This window comes from Rhinatrema bivittatum, chromosome 9, assembly GCF_901001135.1.
Source record: "Rhinatrema bivittatum chromosome 9, aRhiBiv1.1, whole genome shotgun sequence".
NCBI lineage: Eukaryota > Metazoa > Chordata > Amphibia > Gymnophiona > Rhinatrematidae > Rhinatrema > Rhinatrema bivittatum.
This window is the reverse complement of record NC_042623.1, coordinates 228769205-228782538: the sequence shown is the minus strand read 5'-3', so window position 1 is coordinate 228782538 and position 13334 is coordinate 228769205. Positions and strand designations below refer to the sequence as shown.

Sequence of the window (13334 nt, the reverse complement as noted above, 5' to 3'; positions counted from 1 at the left end):
GGAGTCCTGTTTGTCTGACGACAAAGTTGAGAGGTTACGCAAGTTAGTGCAGTTAGTGCGCAGGGCTTCGAAGGTTACCTTGTGACAGATGCAATCGTTAATTGGTGCATTGAATTTTGCATGTAGAGTAATTCCGATAAGGAGGGCATTTATTAGAAGATTATCAGGCACTACGGTGGGTGTCAAGGCTAGTCATCACTTTATTCGGGTGACGCAGAAGATAAAGGATGAATTAGGTGCTTGGGAAGTTTTCTTCGCAACCTTAAATGGTGTGTGCATTATGCAAAGTGATGAAGTATCAAATTCTGATCTTGAGCTTTTCTCTGATGCAGCGAGAGCTTTTGGGTTTGGAGTTTACTATCGAGGTAGTTGGTGTGCTGAACAGTGGCAGGTAGATTGGATTGAGGAAGGGCTGATTAAGAATATCAATTTTTTGGAATTATTTCTAATAATAGTAGCTTTGTGTATTTGGGGTAAAGAGCTGGCAAATAAGAAAGTATTGTTTTGGTGTGATAATTTGGAGGTGGTTCAAGTTATCAACAAGCTGTCAGCTCAATGTCCTAGGGTGTCAGCCTTACTTTAAGAGCTCGTTTTCCTCTGCTTAAAATGGAATGTGAGTGTTAGGGCTAAACATGTGCCGGGAGAACAGAATTTAATAGCAGATGCTCTTTCTCATTTTAAGTGGCAGGAATTCCGAGAGCTAGCGCCGGGGGCAAATCTGTTTCAGTTTCCGGATTATCTTTGGCAACTGGGATGGCTGAAGCATGGATGTTGATCAGGAAGTCGCTGGCGGCAACCACATGGGAGTCTTATTTGAGTGGTTGCAGAGTTGTAACACAATACTTAGGTGCAGCGGGATGGCATGGTGGCCCAGTAGAAGATGGAATTATTATTCAATTCATTTTGTGGAAGTAGGGGATATTCATTGTCAGCGGTACGATCACACATTGCCGGGTTTCCCTTTTTTAAAAAATTAAAGGGCTGGGGTAACCCTGCAACGAGTTTTCTAGTCAAACGAGTATTGGGAGACTGGAAGAAAGAAAAAGGGAGCACTTTGGATAAGCAGAATTTGGATAAACTGACTAGCTAACAGACTTTGGATAAGCGGCTTCCCATTAGATATTCAGATCTTAAGGTGATAGTAGGGCACCTGGATTGGATTTGCTGGTCCAGATACGAGGTCTTGCTCTTTCGTACAGCTTTTGTGATGGCATTTTTTGGAGCGATGAGATTGAGAGAACTAGTGGCAACTTCCAGGATGAATTTGGAAAGGACGGGGGTGAGAGCAAGTCAGGTTTGGGTATCCAGTAGAGTGGTGACGGTATGTATTCATCACTCCAAAAACGGATCAACAAGGAAAGGGGCATTTTGTAACCTTGGTGCCAGCAGCAGACTCGTTAGTGTGTCCGGTTTGTACTATTCAGGATTTTGTCTGTGTGAGACCTGAGGTCTCTGGCTCATTTTTGGTACACGCCGATGGATCATCTTTGACAGTTTTTCAGTTTGTGAAAGTTTTGAAAAGAGTGATTGGGAATTTGAGTTGGAATACAGAGAGATACACTTCACACTCTTTTTGGATAGGGGTGGCAACGACTGCTGCGGAGGATGGATTGTCTGTTAGAGCAATTCAGTCCATTGGCAGGTGGAGATCACAAGCCTTTTTGTCGTATGTAAGGCATGGTTTATAAGGTGTGGAGGGTGGTATTAGGTAAAAGAGGTTAACATATGTTTCTTTCTTATAGAGTTGCGGGGGAGTCACGGGGATTGGGAGTGTGCCTGGGTCGTGGGCCATTCCTTTGTGCATTGGGCACAGCGAAGGGCGGAGGCCATATGGAACACATCTGAATTTGGATGATAAGAATTGGAGCGTCAAATGGTTTAGTCGTCGGGGGATGAAGTGGGAGAGATTGCTCTTACTTGCAAAACTACATTATTGAGAGCGGTGTACCACAGCTCATGTTAATACATTTGGGAGGTAATGATATTGGCGAGTGTTTTTGTAAAGATCTGGTTGCAAAGATAAGAAAGGACTTTGCAGCAATTATTAATGGGATGCCCCAGACCAGGTTAGGGTGGTCTGATATAATTGTGAGGTTTCAATTTCGTGACTCGCCAAGGGAGTTAAGAAGATGAACAAACAAATTGGGAGAATGGTTGATGAAGAATGGGGGGTTCTGGGTGAAGCATGAGTGATCTTGGGAGGTCATTCCAGGGCTTTTTAGGTCAGACGGGATACACCTGTCGGATGTTGGTATTGACCTATTTAATAACACGTTGCAAGAAGGATTTGAGAAGGTTATCAATGAAAGAAAGAGGCCGCAGTGGGGGGAATCAGGGCAACTTAAGTTGTCCTGATTCTGTGGTGGTAAACCCGAGCCCAGTATGATTGATTTTGTTATTGTATTGTTAAAAGGCATTTGGGGGGGGGGGGGGGAATCTTGTGTAGCGTTGGGGCTGCTACATGAGATGGGCAATGAGCAAGAGGGGGGCCGATGCTCAGAGGCCGTGGTACTTACGCATGCTGGGATGAGGTGAGGTAAGACTAATGGACTACAGCGGAGTAGCTCTACCACTGGGACGAGGTGGGGGGCAAGTCATTAAGAATGTGATAAAAGGGGGTGGGGTTGATATTTAAGATTGTATTAATTGTTAGGGCTCGGGCTATGTTAAAATAAACTGCGGCCTTTATTTAACCAAATAAATCTGGTTTGTGGTTCTTGAGAAATCAAAAAGGGGGGAAGGGGTGGGGGCAGGGCTGAGAAAGCGAGTCTTGCCTCTCTCAGTTAGTTAAGGCCATGTAAGCTTGTCTAGCATAGCCAATAATAACGGGTGGCCTGCGAGCTGGATTATGGAAAAGAAGGAAGGCTAGTTAGGCAAGGGACGGGGTGAGGGGTGTAAGCAAGAGGCCAATGGAGAACGGGAATTTCAAATAGAGGAGCAGGGATTGGCTGGGGGTTAAGATGTAGGAGAGGGCAGCCATTTTCACGCCTCAGTTGGTGCGGGGACGGCTGAGGCAGCAGGCAATCAACTTTCCCTCCCTCTCTCCTTCATAAGCGTATTATTGTATGGTTAACAGTGTTATGGTTGTATTTGTCATTGTCGCGTGGTGGCGGTAAATCTGAGCCCACTATGGTTGATTTTGTTATTGTATTGTTAAAAGGCATTCGGGGGGGGGGGGGAATCTTGTGTAGCGTGGGGGCTGCTACATGAGATGGCCAATGAGCAAGAGGGGGGGCCGATGCTCAGAGGCTGTGGTACTTACCCACGCTGGGATGAGGAGGGGTAAGACTAATGGACTACAGTGGAGTAGCTCTACCACTGGGACGAGGTGGGGGGCAAGTCATTAAGAATGTGATAAAAGGGGGTGGGGTTGATATTTAAGATTGTATTAATTGTTAGGGCTCGGGCTATGTTAAAATAAACTGCGGCCTTTATTTAACCAAATAAATTTGGTTTGTGGTTCTTGGGAAATCAAAAGGGAGGAGGGGTGGGGGCAGGGCTGGGAAAGCGAGTCTTGCCTCTCCCAGTTATTTGCTGGTTGTTTAAACAGTTTGAACAAAGAAATTGCCAGAGATCAGATTTATTGTGAAGTATCAATGATGTCACTGTGTCTGGCTGTAATTCTCAAGTTTGAAAAACAACGAACGAAAACAAAACGGACATATCATTAACAAACCAATTACCTATACAATCCTTCGACCTCTTCTCAATACCTAGACCAAAAAAGAAAGGAAGAGGAATTCTACTTGCTGCAAAAAAACAACTGGGCATAACCCTACAACTATCATACGCCACTTCAAAACTTGAATGCTCCATATTCAAAGCCCAACATCTACAAATATTCCTCATCTACGCCACACCGGGAACTCTAGAGGCTAACCCCTCCCCTCTAATAGAGATGATATCCAAACACTTAAACTCAGACAAACCAACCATCATATTGGGAGACTTTAACATTCACGTGGACTCCATCCCTCAATCCACTAACTGTGAAATCTTCCTTTCCTCCCTCAGTCACCTTGGATTCTCACAAATAATCAGCGGGCCCACCCACAAAGCAGGTCATACATTAGACCTCATATTTATCAACGATAGCTGGTCTATCCATACCAATCCCACCTGCACGCCAATCCCCTGGTCAGACCACCAGATCATAGACACAACCCTCAAAATGAAAAACACACCACCTCCAAACATCTCCAAAACCACCATTCATTTCAGGAAACCATGCTCACTGGAGTTACTCACCGAACATTGCTCCAAAGATCTCAAACAAATAGATCTCTCAGATGCCAATTCAGCCACCACTTCATGGATCAAACTCACGAACAAAACTCTGCCCAACCTCCTCAAAAGTTATCCAACCGGCACGAGACAACAGAAAACCATGGTTCACCCCGGAACTCAGAGCCCTAAAACAAAAATTACGAAACAAAGAACAAATCTGGAGAAACAACCCTACACCCACAACCAGACTGGACTACAAAGCCACCCTCAACACTTACAGAAACGCCATACACAAAACCAAAAAGGACTTCTATGCAAAAAGAATTCATAACTTCATCTTCGACTCGAAGGCTTTATTCTCTTACGTATCATCTAGGGATGTGCAGAGCAAAATTTTATGTTCATATTTTTTATGTCCGAAAGGGGGTCCCACTTGCGGCCAATATGGACATAAAAAAAATCCAATGAGTTGGGTATATGTACATATGTGCAAAAAAAAAAATTAAACCCCCTCACCCTCCTTAATCCCCCCCCCAGACTTACCACAACTCCCTGGTGATGGAGCGAGGAGTGAGGACGTCATTTCTGCAATCCTTGGCGAGAAGCATGTGACGTTGGCGGCACGTCGAGTGACGCCGGCGTCACGTGATTCCCGGCTCGTTCGCGCCGGACGGCTCGTTCGGCCCAAAAAGAACTTTTGGCCAGCTTGGGGGGGCCTCCTGACCAAGCTGGCCAGGAGGCCCCCCCAAGCTGGCCAAAAGTTCTTTTTGGGCCGAACGAGCCGTCCGGCGCGAACGAGCCGGGAATCACGTGACGCCGCGTCACTCGACGTGCCGCCGACGTCACATGCTTCTCGCCAAGGATTGCAGAAATGGCGTCCTCGCTCCATCACCAGGGAGTTGTGGTAAGTCGGGGGGGGGGGATTAAGGAGGGTGAGGGGGTTTATATTTTTATTTTGGCTCAACAATCGCGATTTCCCACATATCGAACATATCTATGTTCGATATGTGGGAAATCCGATCGTTTATGTCGAATCAATTTTTTAAGTAAAAAAAAAATATGAGTTGCGTTTTACTAATGCGGTCAATCCGAATGCACACCCCTAGTATCATCTCTCACCAAACCAACACCACCATCCATTCCAGACCAACTAGCGCTCAGCAAGGCCAACGAATTAGCCAACTACTTCAAAACAAAAATTTCAAACCTCACTCGCTCCCTTACAATCCATCAAACTCTTCTAACACCTCTTAGCTCATACCAACCCACGCTGACTTCTAGACTAGAGTCATTCGAGCCCACATCCGCCTTGGAGATTGAAAATTTACTTAAAAAAATTAAACCATCTGCACATCCCTCGGACCCACTCCCTACTAATCTGCTCACCGCCATCCCTAACACCGTCGCAAAACCTATTGCAGAAATCATCAATACCTCTTTAGCCATGGGCACAGTCCCTAATCAACTAAAACTTGCAATCATCAAACCCCTACTGAAAAAACCAACTGCATCACTAACGGACCCAGCTAACTTCAGACCCATTGCAAACCTGCCCCTGATCTCCAAACTGATGGAAAAAGCCGTAAATAAACAACTGTCCGAATATCTCGAGGAGCACAACATTCTTTCCCCGGCACAATATGGTTTTCGAAAATCACGAAGTACAGAGTCACTTTTGCTCTCTCTCACTGATAATTTACTTTTGAACCTGGAGAAAAAACAGTCATTCTTACTGGTACTTTTAGACCTATCCTCAGCGTTCGACACGGTAAATCACCCACAACTCCTAGAACAACTATCAAACATAGGAATAAAAGGCACAGCTCTAAGTTGGTTCAAATCGTTCCTAACAGGTTTTACAAGGTCAGAATTAATAACAAGGAATCTGCCCCCATCCTATCAGACCAAGGCGTACCTCAAGGTTCATCCCTCTCTCCCACCCTATTCAACGTCTACCTCCTCCCCCTCTGCCATCTGCTATCACAACTCAAACTTACTCATTACCTCTATGCAGACGACATCCAGATCCTCATCCCCATTACAGAATCTATTCAAAAAACCTTCACCTACTGGGAGAATTGTCTTCAACCAATTAAACAACTACTTTCCAGCCTGAACCTGATTCTAAACTCTAGCAAAACAGAGTTGCTACTGATCTCACACAACCCGAACGCCCACACACCCAGCCTGACACAAACCACATCTTTTAACATGGAGCTCTCTGCCGACGTCAGGAATCTAGGAGCATGGCTTGACAACCAACTTAACCTAAAAAAATTCATAAACACAACCACCAGGGATTGCTTCTTTAAACTACAGGTCCTAAAGAAACTAAAGCCACTCCTTCACTTCAATGACTTTCGTCTCGTTCTTCAATCCATTATTTTTTCGAAACTTGACTACTGCAACTCAATCTTACTGGGCCTTCCCGCCATCAGCATCAAACCCCTACAGATAGTACAAAATGCCGCAGCCAGAATCCTAACTAACACTAATAAAAGAGACCATATTACCCCTATCTTGAGCAACCTCCACTGGCTACCCATCAAACAGAGAATCCTATATAAAACATTAACCATCATTCATAAAGCAATTCATAACGACGCACCTATATCTCTACAAACCCAACTTCGTCCACACTCATCTGCCAGACCCATCAGAAGCGCCTACAAAGGCACATTAGTCGCAGCTCCGGCCAAATCAACACTAAGAAAAAGAGCACTCTCCACTGCGGGACCACACCAATGGAATGCGCTCCCACCAGACCTTCGACTCGAACCCAATCTACTAGAGTTTAAAAAAAGGTTAAAAACCTGGCTTTTCAGGCAAGCGTTCCAATTCCCAGAGTGTAACTAGGCACCTCCTCCTGACTCTCAAATCCTGACTCTTAACTAGGCACCTCCTCCTGACTCTCAAATCCAACCATTGCAGGGTGTCACTAACACATTGACACTTAATTTCATACCCGCACTTACTTATTCTCATGTCTATTTAACAGTCGTTATTCACCTTTATATAGCCGCTTTTTGCAGACCATATTCGTTACTAAAATTCCTTGTAAAAAGATGAACTCACACATACTATTCATTACACGGTTAAGGTTTTGTTAATTGTTAAATTTGTTAAATATAATTATTATTACTTTCAATGTTCATTGTAATAAGGTTAAATAGTTGTAATAAGGTTCAATGGCTGATTGTTATTGTTCAATGTTCCATGTAAAAAAAACCCCGGTCTAACCTCCCAGACCAGGGCAACCTTTTCGTTACTTGTAAACCGGATTGATTTGTATTGTATACAGGAATTCCGGTATATAAAAATTAAAAATAAATAAATAAATAAAACAACATTTTGGGGTAGATTTTAAAAGAAGCGCGATCAGCCTACTTTTGCTTGCGCATCAGACTCAAGCAAAAGTACGCTGGATTTTAGTAGATACGCGCGGAGCCGCGCGTATCCACTAAAATCCTGGATCGGCGCGCGCAAGGCTATCGATTTTGTATAGCCTGCGCGCGCCGAGCCGCACTGCCTCCCCCCGTTCCCTCCAAGGCCGCTCCGAAATCGGAGCGGCCTCGGAGGGAACTTTCCTTTGCCCTCCCCTCACCTTACCCTCCCTTCCCCTACCTAACCCACCCACCCGGCCCTGTCTACACCCCCCCCCTTACCTTTGTCGGGGGATTTACGCCTCCCGGAGGGAGACGTAAATCCCCGCGCGCCAGCGGGCCTGCTGCGCGCCGGGCCGCGACCTGGGGGCGGGTACAGAGGGCGCGGCCACGCCCCCGGGCCGTAGCCACGCCCCCCGTACCCGCCCCCAAAACGCTGCCGACACGCCCCCGGAACGCCGCGACGACCGGGCCCGCCCCCCGACACGCCCCCCTCCGAGAACCCCGGGACTTACGCGAGTCCCGGGGCTCTGCGCGCGCCGGGAGGCCTATGTAAAATAGGCTTCCCGGCGCGCAGGGCCCTGCTCGCGTAAATCCGCCCGGTTTTGGGCGGATTTACGCGAGCAGGGCTCTGAAAATCCGCCCCTTTGTATTTTTTTTGGCTTAGTCAGAAAGCGTCTGTGTGAAAGTGTATGAAAAGCAAAGACAGGGCAGCCCATCAGAAAATCTTAGTGCAACCCATATTCAGCCCTGCCGGGCAGTGGTGGATAGAGGTGTTACAACTGAGGTGAGATGATGATATTTCGTTTGGAAATTTTAAAATATTTTCCTTGGCAGCATCAGGTGGAGTTTTCAGCAGTGGGTAGGTCTCCATTCTATGCCTCTCTGGCTCAGCCAAGTACACCGTAGGCCTGTCAGACCAGTGATGCCCAAACTGGGATCTTTCTCCCCTCTGCCTTCCCTCCCCCAGTCTGTCGGTTTTTCAGGAAATCCCAAATTAATATGCATGAGATCTATTTCCATAGAATGGAGTGAGTGCATGCAAATATGTCTCATGCATATTCATCATGGATCTCCTGAAAAGGTAACAGACTAGCAATGAGGGGAGAGAGCCCCCAAGGACAGGTGTGCGTGCCACTGTGCTAGAATGTTCAGCACTGGTAAGATGCAGCATGAGTAAGTCATTTGCACATCTATTTATTTATCTATTGTCATTTACATTCTGCCAATCTAGTTCCGATGGGATGCACCATTAAAGAGTTATTTGTATTTCTGGTTGAACTTTATTCCACAGCAGCACGGCTGCTTACCCATGATGTAACAAAAGCTGCAAATGCCATTTTGGAAAATAGTTTTGCAAGTAGCTGTGAATGTACTCGCCCAGGGCTTTAAAGGGGAAATTTTCACATTAAAAGCAGAAAATGGAGATCTCCAGTTTTTGCAGTTTTTTGCTATTTCAAATAAAAAGAAAAGACAAAAATAAGATGGGGAAGGGAGGGGAATGCAACTAAAGTGCACATTTTGATGTTTTCAGTTGCTGTGTCATCAATTTTCCCATTAAACTGTAAAGCAAAAGTATTCACAGATGAAGGCATTTTTCAGCTTTTTTCTTTCTCTGACAGTTTCTTCCAACCAATATCTTTGAAGATGACCGATGATAACACCCCAGAGCAGAAGGCATACCAAACACAGCTTTAACCCTGAAATTAAAATACCGGTAAATCACAGCTCCACATGTTGTCCTTCACCCCATAACTTCACTTAGGGCCTCATTTTTCAAAATGCGGTAAGGCGTTTTCGCATGCGTTAAGGGCTTATCGTATGCGAAAAGCCCTGTTTTTGCATGCGATAGGCCTTTAACGCATGCGAAAACGTATTTACCGCATGCGATCGCACCATATCGTATGGTACGATGCAAATTTCAAAAATGGGAGGAGTGTGGGCTGGGCTAGGCTCCCTGCGAAGAGTATCGCACAGCCATAACGCAGAATTTTAGCTACATCTTTTTGAAATGTGTTAGCGGCTGTGACTATGTGTCCCGTACAGCTTATTTCATTGGATTTGGGGGAGAGAGAGAGAGAGAGAGAGAGAGAGAGAGAGAGAGAGAGAGAAAGCGAGCCTGGCCATAATAGCATGTCCCATGCATAGGTATTTGTATCCCTAGGATAGGCCCACCTAGTAACTCGAGGTGGGGAGTAGGTAAGAGTGTAGGGGGTTAGGGGCCGCTTTCACATTGTACATGAGACGTACGAACAGAACAGTGGTCTCTTGTGAGGATTGGCTGGCCTTCGGAGTGAGGAAACTCACTCCGAGATGAGATTTGGGCAAGGGTCTCTCAACCTAGCTTGATGGACGGCCAGCCAATCCTCACAAGAGACCACTGTTCTGTTCGTACGTCTCATGTACAATGTGAAAGCGGCCCCTAACCCCCTACACTCTTACCTACTCCCCACCTCGAGTTACTAGGTGGGCCTATCCTAGGGATACAAATACCTATGCATGGGACATGCTATTATGGCCAGTCTCTCTCTCTCTCTCTCTCTCTCTCTCTCTCTCTCTCTCTCTCTCTCTCTCTCTCTCTCTCTCTCTCTCTCTCTCTCTCTCTCTCTCTCAACAATGGGTCCCCCAGTGGTTGAATGCAGGAAATAGATCAGGCTTGGCTGGTATCGCAATGTGCACTAACTTATCTCTTCACAAAATGCGATAAATACTACATTAGCATAAACCACACCCCTTTTGCTATCGCATGCGGTACTTACCGCATTTTGATAACTCTAGGCCTTAGTTTTATATTCAAAATGAGACTGTGAAAGCAGTGGTGGCGGTAAATCTGAGCCCAATATGGTTGATTTTGTTATTGTATTGTTAAAAGGCATTTGGGGGGGGGGGGGGGAATCTTGTGTAGCATGGGGGCTGCTACATGAGATGGCAAATACGGTTTATTTGAATGGCCAAAACTACTGCTCCCTTGTCCCACCACCTTTGAACCCTTCGACCCTTGTCCCACCACCTTTGAACCCTTCGACCCCTTATAAGTCATTTAGGTTAGCCACAAGTTAATATCCTGTGAACCCCAAGATATGCCTCTACTACCCTCCATTTTGTCCCGGAATTTTTCATCGTAGTTGAGCCATGCCCAACCCTCATAATCCCGGAACGTGCCCATTATGCTGCCCGCGTAAGACAGCAATGCTCCGTATTGCGATGCATCATAATGCCCTACCACGCTAGCCAGGCGTAAAAAACCCCTCACCCAATTCACTATGTTCTTCCCTACTTTCGGACCACCTGCCTTCTTATTCTTCTTCCTATCCTTCTTTTTACCCTTCTTAGCTCCTCTCCTCCCTTCAATAGCCTAAAAATATTCACCGAGAAAACACCTACGGAGTTTTCTCAGTACTCCTTCCCATAATTCCGCTAAAGTTGCACTCGCTGAGTTACCCTCCCCATGCTGCGGCCCTAGCCTAAAACCTCCTTGTATTTGGGACTCGCTTCGGAGGAGTCCTCAGATGAGTCAGATGAACTGGACGACGAACTAGATGATGACACCTCCCTTTTCCTTTTCGACTTCCCCTTCTTAAGCTTCCCCTCCTTTTCTTTCTCACCTGTGCCTGCATGCACGTCCCTCTCATGACTGCTTTCATCAAGCCATCCTCCTATCCTGGCGCTGCTGCAATCACGACCTGGCTCCTCATGCACGAACTCCCTCTCTCTCCAGGCTTCTTGTCTTGAAGTCCCCGGCCTGGCTTCCTCCGCTGCCTCTGGAAGAAATGAAACCTTCCCAGCTCTTCTGTCCCTCTGTGCCCTTTCCAAAGCACATTGAAACCCTCTGATCCTCCGCACACCTAAACTCCTTTCCTGTAACACCCCCCCCCCCTTCACGCCACTCTCTGCGAGCCCGGCCGGGCCTGCGCTGGGCACCATCCCACTGGTCATAAACTCCCTCCTCCTCCCTTCTGGCCATCCACCAAAACTCTCGGAGGCGCCCAAGTTACCAATATCCCTCTTACCCATATTCTGTATCCAGTTCCCACCATCCCTTCACCGAACTCTGCCCTAAACGTCTCCTGTCTCCCCTTAGTAAGCTCTCTTTGGCTTCTCTGACTCATAATTGCTGCCCTACTTGTTGGCACTAACTTGCCCCCTTCCCACCTGTGGTGAACAGGGGGGGGGGGGGGCTGCACTACTAGACCTGAATCCCGTGCACTAAGAATTCCCTGTCCTGTGCCTGTTACGTCCCTCCTACTACCCTTCTTACACAAACCACCTTGTGCAACAACCTGCCCCGGCTTCCTTTTTCCTACCTCACCCATCAACCTAACAGCGCCTCTCCCCGCTGGTGCAGACAACTGCCTTGCCTTTCCTCTGGAACTATTGCCGCGCTGCACCGGTTTTCTGTACCCCTTCCCCTTACAAACCTCTGCTCTCCTGGCAGGGAGGCACACTGCCCCCTCGACTTCCTCCACCCGCGAACCTATCCTAACAGGGGGGGCCCCATCCGACAGGAAACTAAATTCCAGGGCAGATGCATTAAGGGAAATAGCATCCGCTGCTTCGGAGGGGGGTGCCCATTCCGGATCCTCTAAGTCTGTCGAGATAATTTCCACATCGGCAGACTCGGAGCCGCTCTCCCCCGAATCTGCCGCCATAATCATCTGTGACTCTGATAAGGTGGGCGGGGGTAACACGGTGTGCTGGGGCGCCGGCTGAGCAGCATCACTAGCGCAAGCCAAATTAACCGCCCTCGGTCCCGCCCCTCCCCGGCACGCGAGCTGGCCGGGAGCAGCCGAAGCCGCAAGCAGGACATGCGATGCGGAGGGGGAAACTGCCTCCTCCCTGCTAAACTCCTGCCCACGCAGCGGGAAGCCGCCACGCTCCCTCTCTCTCCTAGACATAATAGAGGAACACGGGGGAGGGAAACCCACCTCACTCTGATACAATTCCCACCAGGAGTAAGGATATCCTGCCTGATCTAATCTATTAGGTGACTTAACTATTATTTATTCAGAAATAACTTAAAAGTCGGCTGATTTTTTTTTTTTTTTTTTTTTAAACCTACTGAATCTCCACAGAAAAGCTTCTTGCCTGCTGCCTCGGCCGTTTCCCTGCCAACTGAGGCTCAGTAACGGCTGCTCCCACTGACTCACTTTCCTTGTCCAATCCCTGGTCCGCCTTCAAAATTCCTATACCTTATTGGCTCCCTACCTAGCCCCCTCCCCCCCCCTTCCTTTCTAATTCCTCCCCTTTGTTTTTCTTCCTCACTAGGGCCTCGCTCTCTTGCCGCCCGTTATTTTCGCAGTGTGAGACAAGCTCACCCTGCTTTAACAAGTGACAAGGTGGGTGCAAATGTTTTTTCGTGTGAGCAACAATTTTTTTAAACCAACAATGTTTGAGCGCCAGTATTAGCGTTGCATTTCTGTATATAGCACAAAGAAAAATATTTGTGAGCAACCATGTAAAAGTTGTGAGCGATGCGCCGAAATGTATGAGTGATCACTCATGTGCTCAGCGTAGAGGGAACTATGCTACCTACCTAATTTAATGGGCCTGGATTCAAATTGCATGGGGCTCTTGATCCAAAATCAAAATGTAAAATCAGGGTACAAATAGTACCTCATTTGTTTATCTTTTTGGATTGATTTCTAATTTTATGATTTTGTCAAATCATTATAAGCCAAATGTAGATCATGAGTCATCAAACTCCACCCTCCTAAAACCTGGATA

General features: G+C 46.9%; 1 long non-coding RNA gene across 1 annotated transcript in view; it reads right to left on the bottom strand.

Moving 5' to 3' along the window:
* The window catches only part of LOC115099528, a 31388-nt gene extending 18679 nt beyond the window's left edge, over positions 1-12709 (bottom strand). The window contains exons 1-2 of the long non-coding RNA XR_003858820.1: positions 12670-12709; positions 11216-11371 (exon numbers count right to left, since the gene is read on the bottom strand). This is a non-coding gene — a long non-coding RNA (uncharacterized LOC115099528). The remainder of the gene's footprint in view (positions 1-11215; positions 11372-12669) is intronic.
* Between the last annotated feature and the right edge of the window lie 625 nt (positions 12710-13334).